The 15,040-nt window shown below is 38.7% G+C and overlaps 1 protein-coding gene and 4 pseudogenes across 40 annotated transcripts in view; 1 reads left to right on the top strand and 4 right to left on the bottom strand.

Annotated features, from left to right (window-relative positions):
• The window catches only part of LOC144302453 (uncharacterized), a 696,165-nt gene that overhangs the window by 14,065 nt on the left and 667,060 nt on the right, over positions 1-15,040 (top strand). The gene's annotated exons all lie outside the window — the stretch shown is intronic.
• LOC144302148 (cilia- and flagella-associated protein 44 pseudogene) lies at positions 81-988 on the bottom strand (annotated as a pseudogene).
• LOC144302149 (cilia- and flagella-associated protein 44 pseudogene) lies at positions 988-1,761 on the bottom strand (annotated as a pseudogene).
• LOC144302150 (cilia- and flagella-associated protein 44 pseudogene) lies at positions 1,817-2,941 on the bottom strand (annotated as a pseudogene).
• On the bottom strand, positions 2,604-7,935 carry LOC144302151 (cilia- and flagella-associated protein 44 pseudogene; annotated as a pseudogene).

A 15,040-nucleotide genomic window follows, 5' to 3' on the forward strand; every position in this document is an offset into this window, starting at 1 on the left:
CAATCCCGAGTCTCTAGGATCGCGCCCTGGGCCAAAGGCAGGTGCCAAACCGCTGCGCCACCCAGGGATCCCTATTAAAACTATTTAACTGAATCTGGTCTTAGACTTTTAGGTAAGTTCACTTTAAAGTAACAGGATTGTTGTAGGTGGCAAGGAAACAGATTTTCTTGTATATATGTCAGAAATCTTGGATGGATTTGAGAAAAAAGCAAACTTAAAGGCCCATGCATGGATTTCATCTTTTTCTCTTGCAGAGGCTGAATGGGTGGAGAGGATAAGACCACCTTTCTAATACATAAGTGCACCCTCTTCATCTTTTCTGCCTGGACTTGGATCAGTTCTATGACCTTCTCTCTTGCCACAATATCTGCTTTCCTAGGCCCCTGGAAGCCATTGCCCTGGTAGTTTTGTAGTGTATCCAACACAAACAATTACCTCCTTTTGATACATAAATCATTCATCGATGAAGCTTTTTGGTGTGTTCCTTTATCTTTGTTGTCAGCTCCCATTGCACCTCAACAAACTTTTCCTACCATATCTTCCTTTGCGTTCAATAATTTCTTTCATAGTTTCTTGATCTTTAGCTCTTCAAGGTTGTATTCATGTCTGAAAGGCTTCTAAGTCCATCACACAGCCAGACTTACTGATCATTAGTTGACAAACTGTTTCTTCCATTTTGCTTACCTTTTTTACCATCTCTCTTCTCTGATAAGCTGTTTGCATCTCTTCCAACATTCTTTGTTAAATTTTTGTTGCTTGGAATTTTCCTCATGGAGTCATACGATTTGTTCTTGCATCCAACCCAAGGAATGGTTAGAAAAAAACAAGGTTCCAGGAAGATCATTGAGTATTTCTCCTAATTCTATGTGCTCTCTCAAGTGGAGCTTGAGTGGATTCACAACCAGCAGGTCATTTAACCACTGGTGCATCTCTCATTGTAAAAGCCTAGGGCCTCCTTCACTGTGTTCAGGATAGTTGCCACAATTTTTACTTTTTTAAATTTTTATTTTTTTTAATTTTTACTTTTTTGGATAGTGTATCGTATTCTTTTTTGAGGTTATTATAATTTTATTTTCTTCAACTAAGCCCTCCTCTATGTCCAGTCTTTTCTCTCAAAGTTGAAGGGCCAGTTCTGAAAGACCCATATCACAATTTGTTGGGCAAATAGAATCATCAAAAACCTCATCATGAGATTCATATTCTTCCTTATCACTCTCCTAGCTGGATCTTCATGTGATTCATCACTTTCCACAACTTCATCAGCATCTCCTTCAACCTCCTTTGTTCTTCCTCCACTTAATCCTCTATAAGACCTTCTTGAGGAAATTACCAAATGTATTGTTTTCTCCAGTGGCAGCTTGGAAGCCCGTATAGGGTGCCTTTGAAGGGGGGGTCCTGGAGTTTGGCAATTTCATTCTTTTTATCTTCCTTCTCTTTAAGAGTTTCATTCATTTTCCATTGCATGTCTAATTCCTTTCTGTCTAATGAATTAACATACTCTTGAAGTATGTTCTCCTGTTTTTCAAAATTCTTGAGGAGAAGCATTTCTTGAAATAATGTGACATGGTGCAGGTAAGATAATTTTATCTGAGTATCTAGATTCATTTTCTGATTCCTTGGGAGATAGAGTTCTGCATCAAAAGTGACAGTTAGTTCTTTGATCCTGCTGGTCAAATACTGTTGAACGTATAAGTATTTAATCTCATCCCTTTTTGTGATCTCCAGGTTCACATCAGTTGGATTTGCTTTTGCAAATTCCATTAACTTTGGAGATCTAGGCTGAGTGTTAATGTCTTTGATGACCTGACAATGAATCTCATGTTGTCAGATCAGTGTTCTTTCCAGAAGAGAGTCTGAGGACTCCTGCATCTGAGCCTACAAGACCCTGCCTTTTCATCCTGACTCTATCTGCTGTTGCTTAAAACAAGGAGAGTTTCCTCATCATACTGAGATCTCTTTTCTGGAACTTCTCCTGGGTATATCAGGGGGATTTGGGTAATAGGCGTATGCCTGGACATGTTAAGAATTGACTGAATGCTCTTCAGTTCTTGTACCAGTCACTGTATTACCTTGATTATATTACCTTGATGTATTACCAGCCACTGTTGGGTCTTGAAGAGAGAGGATGCACCTGTTTGTGTGCATTTCCTTTGAATGGGCTATGGAGTCTAGGTGTCCCAGTTTCTCTTTCTTCTTGGTGGTATTTATTCTCATATGTTGAGGTATCTTATAGTCTGAGGCTGTATTCATATTGAAGTCTCCTATATACAACTGGGCCTCTTTGATGGCTCCAGCTATCTTTGAGATCGTCATAGTTATCATCAGACTTCTTCTTTTTTTTTTTAATTTTTATTTATTTATGATAGTCACAGAGAGAGAGAGAGAGAGGCAGAGAGAGAAGCAGACTCCATGCACCGGGAGCCCAATGTGGGATTCAATTCCGGGTCTCCAGGATCGCGCCCTGGGCCAAAGGCCGGCGCCAAACTGCTGCGCCACCCAGGGATCCCCTCAGACTTATTCTTACACAGTTTCTTCCTTTATTTTTTTCACTGTTGAATCTTAAATTGGGCCCATTTCAGCTTTTAATATGTTTCTTCCTTTTTTTTTTTTAAAAGATTATTTATTTATTCATAGAGACACACAGAGAGAGAGGCAGAAGCACAGGCAGGGAGAAGCAGGCACCATGCAGAGAGCCCGACGTGGGACTTGATCCAGGGTCTCCAGGATCACACCCTAGGCTGCAGGCGGCACTAATCCGCTGTGCCACCGGGGCTGCCCTGTTTCTTCCTTTTCTTAATTTGATTTTCCACCATAATTTCACTCAGGGTTTTAGGTAGAAAATTTTTCCCTTTTTCTGTAATTGATTCTTCTGGCATACTGCTACTCCTGTCTCTTTTTCAAATCTCTCCAAATTGCTTGTTCTTCTCTCTAACTTGCTCATTTTGACTTGGAGCACTTAGAGGGCTTCACAAACTTGAGGATATCTTGTGGTTACTTTGGTTACTTTACAAACTTGATATCTTGTGGTTAGTTTGGATGGCATGAACCACAACAATATCATTTTCTAACAAATCACTCTGTAGCTTCATGAGGCCAAGTTGATATTTTCTTCTTTCCAAACTCATTCCTTTTCCACTTGTTGAATTTTCTAAGCTGTTTTTCTGATAATCTCAGCTTGAATTTGGGAATCTAGATCAAGATCTGTTTGTTTAAACTGCATATGCTTTGGCAATTTGTCATTCATTTGTAGGAGTTTCCAAAATTTATTCCTTAAAGCTTTGAGCTGTTCTCTCTTCCCAGCCTTTATTCCTTCACTTCTTTCATTAACTTGTCATGTTGTCTTTTTCTTCTGACATTCTCAGTACTTTAGGCTTTGGGATCTTCCATATTTTCTGGAATTGGCTTCAGTTCCCAACCTGGAAGACAGCACTTTAACGTTGATGGCTTCAATTTGGTTCAAATTCAGAAAAAGTAGTGAAAACAAAAATATTAATGCCTATTCCAGTAGTCACCAAGAAATGGTCATCAAAGCTAGGATAGTTGTGTTTAATCTATCCATAATTATTGTCAAGCATATTTAAGTGCCAGTAGTCTACTATATTTGTCAATGAAGGATTATTCTGACTTTTGATACAGACTCAAAATTTTCCATTTTGCATTCCACCAAACATCAATATTGGTTAATGCCAAATGTGATAGTTTGGATGAGATTATCCTCTGTATCTTCAAGAAGAGAATCAGAATGTTCATCTTTCTTCTCTGTGATATCACTGCTCTTGTCATATGTGGGGAACTCACAATGATACAAAAAACCAGAATCAGGCAGCCCCGGTGGCTCAGCGGTTTAGCGCCGCCTTCAGTCCAGGGCATGATCATGGAGACCCGGGATAGAGTCCCATGTCGGGCTCCCTGCATGCAGCCTGCTTCTCCCTCTGCCTATGTCTCTGCGTCTTTCTCTGTGTCTCTCATGAATAAGTAAATCAAATCTTTTAAAAAAATAAAAAGAAACAAAAACAGTGGCACCTGTGTGGCTCAGTCAGTTACGTGTCTGCCTTCATCTCTAGTCATGATCTTGAGGTCTTGGGTTGGAGCCTAGCATCAGGAGTCTGAGGATTGAGGAATCTGCTTCTCCTTCTCCCACTGTGATCTCTCTCACCCTAAGACATTCCTTATTCCCCGCCCACCTCCACTCAGGCAATGGATGATTTCATTTGTTCCATAGCCTTGAAGACTATCTTTAGACTGATGACTCCCAGACCTCTCTCTTGACGTTAGACTTGTACTTCCAAATGCCTATCTGAAACACTCCTTAGATACCTAGATGATATCTAAGTTCAAATTTAACATGATGAATGTTCCCTGGCTTGTTCTTCCTGAAGTCTTTCCAGTCCCAGCAAGTGGCAACTCCATCCTTCCAGCTGCTCAAGCCTATAGCTTTGGAGTGAGTCACTTTTGAATCCTTTCTTTTACTCACACATTACATTTCCTCCATCAGCAAATTCTATCAATTCTTCCTTCAACATATAGCAGGAGTCCAGCACTTCTTTCCATTTCCACTGTTATCATCAACTCCTAGTTGAATTATAGCAGTAGCTTCTTATAATAGTCATTATCCATGCTGGAAACCAATGGAAACTATACCCAAATGGAGTAACTGAGGAGAATTTAATAAAGGAACTGTTTACAAAGGTACACACAAGATTAAGAGAAATTCACAAATGATGGCCACATGTCCTGAGTATAGTAAGGCCGCTGGGGCCAAAGGAGTCATTACTGTTCTTAGACCTGAAGGAGCAAGGAATGGGACTAATTACCTGAACACACACATGAAACAGAACCTGTATTTTTCAGTGTACAAACTCCATCTGCCTGTGGCAACCTCCAGGAATGAAGATGGAGAAATGAACAGATTTAACTCACTGTTCTACCTTCTGATCTTCTGATCATGGACATAAATCAACCCCAAGCCAGAAGATTAGAGAGCCTCCTAACCTTATATGTTCCTCTGGGATATAGAGCAGAACTAGGGCTTCCTGTTTAGTGGGGAGTCTGCTTCTCCTTCTCCCTCTACCCCTCCCCCTTGCTCATGCTCACTCTAATAAATAAATAAAATATTTTTTAAAAAGAAGAGAAAAAAAAAGTAAGAAGATCATGATGCAGCTTCCTATGAAATCAAAGACATGTACATAAAATGTTTCCATTTCTCAAGTGTCAAATCTAAGATTCTGAGATTGATATAAAAGAGAAAGAAACAGGGATCCCTGCGTGGCGCAGCGGTTTGGCGCCTGCCTTTGGCCCAGGGCGTGATCCTGGAGACCCGGGATCGAATCCCACGTCGGGCTCCTGGTGCATGGAGCCTGCTTCTCCCTCTGCCTATGTCTCTGCCTCTCTCTCTCTCTCTCTCTCTGTGTGACTATCATAAATAAATAAAAATTTAAAAAAAAAAAAAAGAGAAAGAAACAAAGAGAGTCAAAGGAGAAGGAAAAGAAGGAAAGGAGGAAGCAGCTAGCAGCAGAGATAGCAAAAGATGGAAAAAAGGTATTCCAGGGCGAAGAGGAGAAAAAGGAGCCATTAACAGAAATCTTTATTCCATCAATTTCCTGTCATGTCCTCTGTGGATTTTACCCTGAGCTAGAGAAGTTCTGGGTTTCTTTGAGTGGCTATGATTCTGTTTTGTTTTTTGTTTGTTTGTTTTTAAAGATTTTATTTATTTATTCATGAGAGACACACAGAGAGAGAGGCAGAGACACAGACAGAGGGAGAAGCTTTCCTTAGGGAGCCTGCTGTGGGACTCGATCCCAGAACCCCCATAGGATCATGACCTGAGCCAAAGGCAGACACCCAACCACTGAGCCACCCAGGTGCCCCTCTTTCTGTTTTTTTTTTTTTTTTGTCCCTCTTTCTTTTTAAATGGAAGAAATAAAAGCATGTTTATCTGCTAAATGAATGACCTTATAGAGGGGAAAATTTGACAAAATTCATTGAATCACATAATTTAATCTTTAATCGTATAGTTAATATTAATGATTTAAATTAATAATTTTTAATATTAATTAAATAATATTAATACAGTATATAACTTAAGAATGAGAAGAAAGTGTAGAGACCATTTTTTTCCCCAATAGCTTTGCTTTATTAGTGAAAACACAGGGCCTCAGAGTGGTTGGTTGACTGACTTCTAAAGCCCTGACAGAGTCAGTATCTGCCCACACTTCTTGTCTGCTTTCCGGATGTGTATAATGTTAGGGCAATAAGATGAGCGATGAGAGGGTCACAGAATTGCCTTTCTCTGTAGTTCCTGACCATTGCTTTTAGGAATTGTCTCAGATCTGGATTAATGGAGTTGAACTTCCCGACTAGCAACCATTTAGTCTAAGGGGTCTTGTGTGGGCAGCTCACATAATGAAATATGTAAAACTAAATGGCACTCAGTAAATATTTTCTTCCTTTCCTCCTTCATTCCACCTCTGTTTATCCTATTCCTTCCCTCCTTTCCTCCAGTGATCCTGCCATGACCTTACAGTCTACCATTGGGAATTCATACTGTTGTCCCCTGTTTGGATATGAATGTTCTTGGTAGATGATCATACTGAACAGCTTCTCTGTGAAGTGTTTTAACAGATTCTTTTGGGGTTATAAGTAATAAAAGGAATACTTTAATGGGGTACAGAAAAAAGAGATTTGGAGCAAGAGGGACCAAGGACAGGCCCAGGCAGGAATCCTATGAAGACCTAGGACAGTGAGGAAGTAGAGGGAAGGCTGCAGTCAACCTCAGCTGAGCCCACCCTGCCTCGGGCTATTATAAAATAATTTACAACTATTTCTTTCCTTTCTTTCTTTTCTTTTTTTTTTTTTTTTTTTAGTTTATAACTATTTCTTCTGTGATTTTTCTCTCCCCTTTTCTCAAGTTGTTTCATTTTTTTCCTCACTGTATCTGTTGTAATCTGACTTCCCACTTGGATTTTTAATTACAAGAACCCTTGTCCTTATTAGTCTGGAGTATGAGTAGAGGGCCAGTCAGAGAACTGAAGTATGTCTGACAAGAGGGACAGCATTTAGGAGGCATGTCTTTGTGGAGAAGGCTCTGCTTTCAGTCTGTAAGGAAGGAAAATTGAGGTGCTTGGGATTCGGGGGACTTGGAAGTTGGGGTAGCTTCTAGCGCCTTTTTTCCAATGGAGATTTTCCAGTCAACCCTCCGTTTTATTTCATCTTTGCATGTCTTTTTCTGTTGTGTTTCTCAGTTCTTTTTCCCCCTTCTCTAGCCAGGGTTCCACTTGTATATAGCAGCTTTATGCACTGACTAAATCAAGCCCTCCCTGCTGAGCTGTCAGCAAATGGAACTGACCAGCAGAAGAGTCTGTGAAAGTGCACCTTGTGCTTGGGCCAGACAGACAAGCACAATTATTTGATTGCAGAAGATTGCCACTAAATGAGGGTGAAATAGTGGGTCTGAGACTTGTTGGTGAATATTATTAATAATATAGTGTCATGCATTAATAACATAGTGTCATGTGAAACAAAGCTACACTGGAGGGTCTGTCTGAAGTCCCATTTTAAATCACATTTTCAGGGAGGTAGATGATGGAGGAGATGCGATGTAATAAAACAAGGTATCTTTAGGCACCCGTTTGGGAGTTTCAGTTTGACTTAGGCTGCAGTTAAGAGAATACATGTTGTCATCATAAATTATTTGGTGGCCAGAATGAAACACAGAGTTCGTTCTTGGCTAATTGTCATAAAAATCTCATTACTGTGGTGCTCTTTTTGTGAAAAATCATCTTCACTCTTATCATTAGAGTCCTTGAATAGAGACGATTGCAAAAACTCCATGATATGGAGTGTGATATCCTTGGTTACTGCAAAGTCAACTTCCTTAGCCCACCCAACACAGGCAGCCATTCTAGACTCTTCTACTTCTCCCTTTGTAAGCTTCATAGTCCTGCCAAATAGGATTTGTCACCATCATTCTCCAGATGTCCCTGAAGCTCACTGCCCTGGGCTTTCACTCAAGGCTTTCACTCATTCTCTCTATTCCAGGTGCCCTTTTCCCATCCCATCTCTGTCCCTTAGTTAAAGGCCCAGATCAAATGTGCCTTCTGTAAAGCCATCTTTGTTTATTCTTCTTTGTTCATTGTGAACAGGTGTCCACAACTTTATGTAAAGGAACAGATATTAAAATTAGGCTCTGTAGGACACATATAGTCTATTTATTCTTTGTTTTATCAAAATGTGAAAACTATCTTTAGCTCATGGACCTTGACAAAAACAAGTCACAGGATGAATTTGGCTCATGGGCCTTAGTTAGCTAATCCACAGTCTAAAGCGATTTCTCCTTTCTCTGAACTCCTGTACAATTTTGTTTGTGTTACACATGCCACTTACCACATCTAGCCTTGTATAGAAATTATTGGTATACAAGTATTTTTTCTACTGAACTGAAGATTCTTGACAGTTGTAATCATGTCTCCTATACTTAACATCTATCAATTATAATATCTGAACATAGGAAGTAGCTAAAGGATGTTTATGAAATGAATGAATCAGTTACAGTATCTTCCAGCAGGAACGTAATTTATTTCTCAACCTTTCCAAGCTCTTCCAGCCCTTGACTTCCTGACAGGTAGGTTTCCCACCTCTACTCTGAAGCTGGACCCCTTAATAAGGCCATTGTACACCAAAATACAACTGATATTTAGACATAGCATATTGTTTTCATTTATTAAATATTGTATTCATTGAGCACTTATTATATGCAGAGCTCTGAGAAAACATCTGTGGACAAGATAAATGGCAGCCTCAGCCCCAGAGGTGCTTTTGCAGTCTCTGCTGGGAAGCATGATCTTAATATGAGCTCCCCTTCTAACATTTCTCAACTGTACTTTTCTGTTTTTCAGATTATGAGTTGATATTTGCTACTTGGTTTCCTATGGTGGAAGAAATAATAAAAATTATAATACTTGAAGCTGACATTTAATATATACTTTAGGCAGTTATAGATATCCTCTTTAATATGTACAACCATAGGGACAGTGGGAAATTTATCCTTTAGGAATTTAATGAAGAAATAAACTGTGTTTAGTTATTTTATTGTCAATTTGGATTGGCTGGTGATCACAGCTGTCACTTAACCAGATTATAAATCAGATTATAGGAGATAAACCAGTCTACCAGAGGCAGTATCTTGATCACCCACTAAATAAGCAACATCAATTAGCATAGGCACATAGTGAGTAATAAGTGGTGGTTAAAAAGCTAACTTAGCCAGTAAGTGAAGGACTAAAGATTTGATTTAAGGTCTATTTGAGTCCTAAGCCTGATCTTTCCAGTGTAATCAAAGTTATGTTGGCGCATGTGGTTTTATCTTGAGTCCGTTGTACTGATATGAACAATAGTGGAGCAAAACATAAAAATAAGAAACAAAAATAGCTACACATACAATTTGTTGAAAGAAATGAAGACATTTATGGCAATCTCTGGAAGAAAATATTTGAAGAGGGACTAAGTTCTTAATATTAAGAACTTCCCTTCTTCTATTAAGATTTTCCTTAAGTTCTTTTTTTTTTTTTATAGTAGCTTTTCCTTACTGTCTGCCTCAAACAAAATCCATTGCCAGACAAAGCTCTTAGCTCTCCCAGTTCCCCCCAGTGCTGTTTGCTCAGCTCTTTTTCCTCTTGCTACCATTCTGGGGATTCTACTTTATTCCTCTTTTCCAGTTACTATCTGTCCATTCAGGGTGTTCCTGTTCATTTATAATCTCTGTCTCCCTGCAGTCCACACTGTGGTAAGTCAAATTCTAAGTTCCCAAGATGCCCAGGCACTGGTGTTCACCTGCTCTGTGATTTTATCCCCATGGGTGTGGGCTCAACCTGTGGACACGGTGGGCTCATTGCCCCTGAATTAGATTAGGTAATATGGCAAAGGTGATTAGTCGTTCCTGTGGTTATGTTACTTTATGTAAGAAACTGTCATAGTGGACCAGAGTGAGATTCTCATGCTTGCTTTGATAAAGTAAGTTGTCACGTTTCAAAAGCCCTGTGGTTAGGACCTGAAGGTGGTTTTTGGGAGCTGAGAACAACCTATAGGAGCTGACAGCCAGTAAGAAAATGGGGCTTTCGTACTTCACCTCCAAGAACTCAATTCTGCCAACAACTTTACTGAGTTGGGAAGTGGCCCCCAAGCCTCTGATGAGATTGCAGCCAGGGTTAATACCTTGGTTTCAGCCTTGTGGACCCTGAGTAGAGAATTTAGCTACAGTGTTCCTTTATCATCTTCTTTTTGGTTAGTTAAGTGTTTTTTTTTTTTTTTTTAAATTCCATTTATGGAGTACCTGGGTAGCTCAGTCAGTTAAGCATCTGCCTTCGGCTAAGGTCATGATCTCAGAGTCTTGGGATTATGCCCTGCATCTGGCTCACTGCTCAGTGGGGGGTCTGCTTCTCCTTCTCCCTCTACCCATCTCCTCCTCCCCACTTGTGCCCATGCTGTCTGTCTCTCAAATAAATAAAATCTTTTTTAAAAATTCCATTTCTGCTCCTCCTTTACTTGTTGGTTATACTCTTTTACAATTCTTGTGGTGGCTACTCTTAATAGTACAGCATGGATCTTCAACTTACTAGAATCTAATATACATTAATACTTATGCCATCTCCTAAGAGATTTTCCCTTCCTGTCTTTTGTGTTTTTGTTGTTATTTTAATTATACATGTATTTTAAATACTGAAAACTTTATTTTTATTTTATACAGTTAACATACACTAAGATTTACCCATATAATTATCATCTATATTCTTTATTTTTCTGTTTTTCTTTTCTTCATTTCCATGCCTCTTCCTATGATCATATTCCTTCACCTAAAAAAATACTTTTAGTATTTCTTTATTGCTGGCCTGTTGGTGACCTCCAGTTTTTGTTTGGTTGGAAATATATTTTGTTTTATTTATTAAAGGATATATTCACTATATAATTGTAGAATAGTTCATTTCTTCTATCACTTTAAATAGACCATTTCATTGTCTCTGGCTCTCATTGTATTCTGGTGAGAAGAAAGGTCTCAGTATAATTTTGTACTTCTGTCATTTTGGGAGGGGATGTGCTTTTTAAGTTTTAATCTTTTTCCCAGCAATTTATAACATACCTCGATATGGATTTTTTAAAATCTGTATTTCTTGGGGATAGTTTTTCTTCATGAACCTATGGATTTTTGTTTTCAGTTTGAAAATTTCTCAATCATATTTTTTTAGGTATTATTTTTACTCTGTTTAATGTTTTTCTGAAACCTTAGTAAGATGCATGTAAAGACTTCTTACTGTATCTGCTTTTTTTTACTCCGTGAATTTGTTATCTATGACTAATTAAATCATCCCAAAATTTATAGCTTAAAGCAACAAACATTAGTTACTACACAGTTTCCTTAGATCAGAAATTACAGAACAACCATCATTCTGGTTCAAGCTCTGTCATGAGATTGCAATTGAGTTGTTGGCCAGAGCCCTAGTCATCTAAAGGTTTTATGTGGCTAAAGGGAACTCTTTCAAGATGCTTACTCAGATGGCTCTTGAAAGGAGGTCTCAAAAAAAAAAAAAGAAAAAAAAAAAAAGAAAGGAGGTCTCATTTCCTTACACATGGATGATATATTTCATAAGACTGCTTGAGTGTCTTTGATATGACATCTGGCTATCCCCAGATTAAGTGAAACAAGATAGAGAATGCAAGGAAGAGACTGTAATGCCTTCTGTGACCTAATTTTGGAAGTTCCACACTGTTACTTCCACCACATTCCATTTGTTAGAAGTGAATTATTAAATTCAGCCCACGACCAAGAGGAGAGGAATTAGATTCTACCTTTTGAGAGGAGAAATGCCAAATAATTTTTGGATATATTTTAAAACCACCACATTCTGTAAGGAGGGCACTTGTAATGAGCACTGGGTGTTAAATGCAAGTGATGAATCACTAAATTCCACCCCTGATACTAATACTACACTACATATTAACTAACGTAAATTTAAAGTACATCTTGATTAATTCTCTTCTTCTGCTGGGTGTAGGATCTATTTGCTGTTTTTTCTCCAGCTCCTTTAGGTGCAAGGTTAGCTTTTGTATTTGGGTTCTTTCCAGTTTTTGGATGGATGCTTGTATTGTGATGTATTTCCCCCTCAGGACTGCTTTTGGTGTATCCCAAAGATTTTGAATGGTTGTACCTTCATTCTCATTAGTTTCCATGAATTTTTTTAATTTTTCCCTAATTTCCTGGTTGACCCTTTCATCTTTTAGCAGGATGGTCCTTAACCTCCATGTGTTTGAAATCCTTCCAGACTTCTTCTTCTGATTTAGTTCTAGTTTCAAAGCATTATGGTCTGAAAATATGCAGGGGATGATCCCAATTTTTTGGTATCAGTTAAGACCTGATTTGTGACCCAATATGTGGTCTATTCTGGAGAAAGTTCCATGTGCACTTGAGAAGAATGTGTATTCAGTTGCGTTTGGATGTAAAGTTCTGTAAATATCTGTGAAATCCATCTGGTCCAGTGTATCATTTAAAGCTCTTGTTTCTTTGAAGATGTTGTGCTTAGAAGACCTGTTGATTGTAGAAAGCGCTATATTCAAGTCACCAAGAATAAGTGTATTATTATCTAAGTATGTCTTAACTTTGGTTATTAATTGATTGATATACTTGGCAACTCCCACATTCAGGGCATAAATATTCATGATTGTTAGGTCTTCTTGTTGGATAGATCCTTTAAGTATGATGTAGTTTCCCTCTTTATCTCTTACTACAGTCTTTGGGATAAACTTTAGTTTATCTGATATAAGGATGGCTACCCCTGCTTTCTTTTGAGGACCATTTGAATGATAAATGGTTCTCCAACCTTTTATTTTCAGGCTGTAGGTGTCCTTATGTCTAAAATGAGTCTCTTGTAAACAGCAAATAGATGGGTCTTGCTTTTTTATCCAGTCTGAAACCCTGCGCCTTTTGATGGGGTCATTAAGCCCATTCACGTTCAGAGTTACTATTGAAAGATATGAATTTAGTGTCATCATGATACCTATTCAGTCCCTGTTTTTGTGGATTGTTTCCTTGGACTTCCTCTTTCTTTTACAGGGTCCCCCTTAATATTTCTTGCAGAGCCGGTTTGGTGGTCACATATTCTTTCAGTTTCTGCCTATCTTGGAAACTCTTTATCTCTCCTTATATTCTGAATGAGAGCCTTGCTGGATAAAGTATTCTTGGCTGCATGTTCTTCTCATTTAGGACCCTGAATATATCTTATCAGCCCTTTCTGGCCTGCCAGGTCTCTGTGGAGAGGTCTGCTGTTATTCTGATACTTCTCCCCATAAGGTTATGGATTTCTTGTCTCTTGCTGTTTTAAGGATCTTCTCTTTATCTTTGGAATTTGCAAGTTTCACTATTAAATGTCAAGGTGTTGAGTGTTTTTTATTGATTTTAGGGGTGTCTCTCTCTCTCTCTCTCTCTCTCTCTCGGATCTGAATGCCTGTTTCCCTTCCCAAGTTAGGGAAGTTCTCAGCTATGATTTGTTCAAATACAGTTTCTGGACCTCTGTCCCTTTCGACGCCCTTGGGAACCCCAATTAAACATAGATTTTTCCTTCTGAGGCTGTCATTTATTTCCCTTAACCTATCCTCATGATCTTTTAATTGCTTTTCTCTTTTTCCTCAGTTTCCTTCCTTGCCATCAACTTATCTTCTTTGTCACTCACTCGTTCTTCTACCTTGTTAACCCTCATTGTTAGGACTTCTAGTTTGGATTGCATCTCATTTAACTGATTTTTAATTTCAGCCTGATTAGATATAAATTCTGCAGTCATGAAGTCTCTTGAATCCTTTATGCTTTTTTCTAGAGCCACCAGTAGCTTTATAATTTGCTTCTAAATTGGCTTTCTGACAAGGAATTGTAATCCAAATTTTGTAACTCTGTGGGAGATAGGACTGTTTCTGATTCTTTCTTTTGTGGTGAGTTTTTCCTTCTAGTCATTTTGCTCAGTGCAGAGTGGCCAAAAACAAGTTGTACTGGAAAAGGGAGAAAAAGAGAGAAAAAAAAGAAAAAAAAAGGCGGGGGGAAACAATTTCAGGTTGTACTACAAAGCTGTGGTCATCAAGACAGCGTGGTACTGGCACAAAAACAGACATATAGATCAATGGAACAGAATAGAGAATCCAAAGTGGACCCTCAACTTTATGGTCAACTAATATTTGACAAAGCAGGAAAGACTATCCACTGGAAAAAAGACAGTCTCTTCAATGAATGGTGCTGGGAAAATTGGACATCCACATGGAAAGGAATGAAACTAGACCCTCACACCATACCCAAAGATAAACTCAAAATGGATGAAAGATCTAAATGTGAGACAAGATTCCATCAAAATCCTAGAGGAGAACACAGGCAACACCCTTTTTGAACTTGGCGTCAGCAACTTCTTGCAAGATACATCCATGAAGGCAAGAGAAACAAAAGCAAAAATGAATTATTGGGACCTCATCAAGATAAAAAGCTTCTGCACAGCAAAAGAAACAGTCAACAGAACTAAAAGACAACCTACAGAATGGGAGAAGAGATTTGCAAATGACATATCAGATAAAGGGCTAGTATCCAAGATCTATAAAGAACTTATTAAATTCAACAGCAAAGAAACAATCCAATCATGAAATGGGCAAAAGATATGAACAGAAATTTCACAGAGGAAGACATAGACATGGCCAAGAAGCACGTGAGAAAATGCACTGCATCACTGGCCATCAAGGAAATACAAATCAAAACCACAATGAGATACCATCTCGCACCAGTGAGAATGGGGAAAATCAACAAGACAGGAAACAACAAATGTTGGAGAGGATGTGGAGAAAGGGGAACCCTCTTGCACTGTTGGTGGGAATGTGAACTGGTACAGCCATTCTGGAAAACTGTGTGGAGGTTCCTCAAAGAGTTAAAAATAGATCTGCCCTACGACCCAGCAATTTAACTGCCGGGGGTTTACCCCAAAGATACAGATGCAGTGAAACGCCGGGATGCTGTACCCCGATGTTT

This window comes from Canis aureus, chromosome 31 (genome assembly GCF_053574225.1).
Source record: "Canis aureus isolate CA01 chromosome 31, VMU_Caureus_v.1.0, whole genome shotgun sequence".
In the NCBI taxonomy this organism is placed as follows: domain Eukaryota; kingdom Metazoa; phylum Chordata; class Mammalia; order Carnivora; family Canidae; genus Canis; species Canis aureus.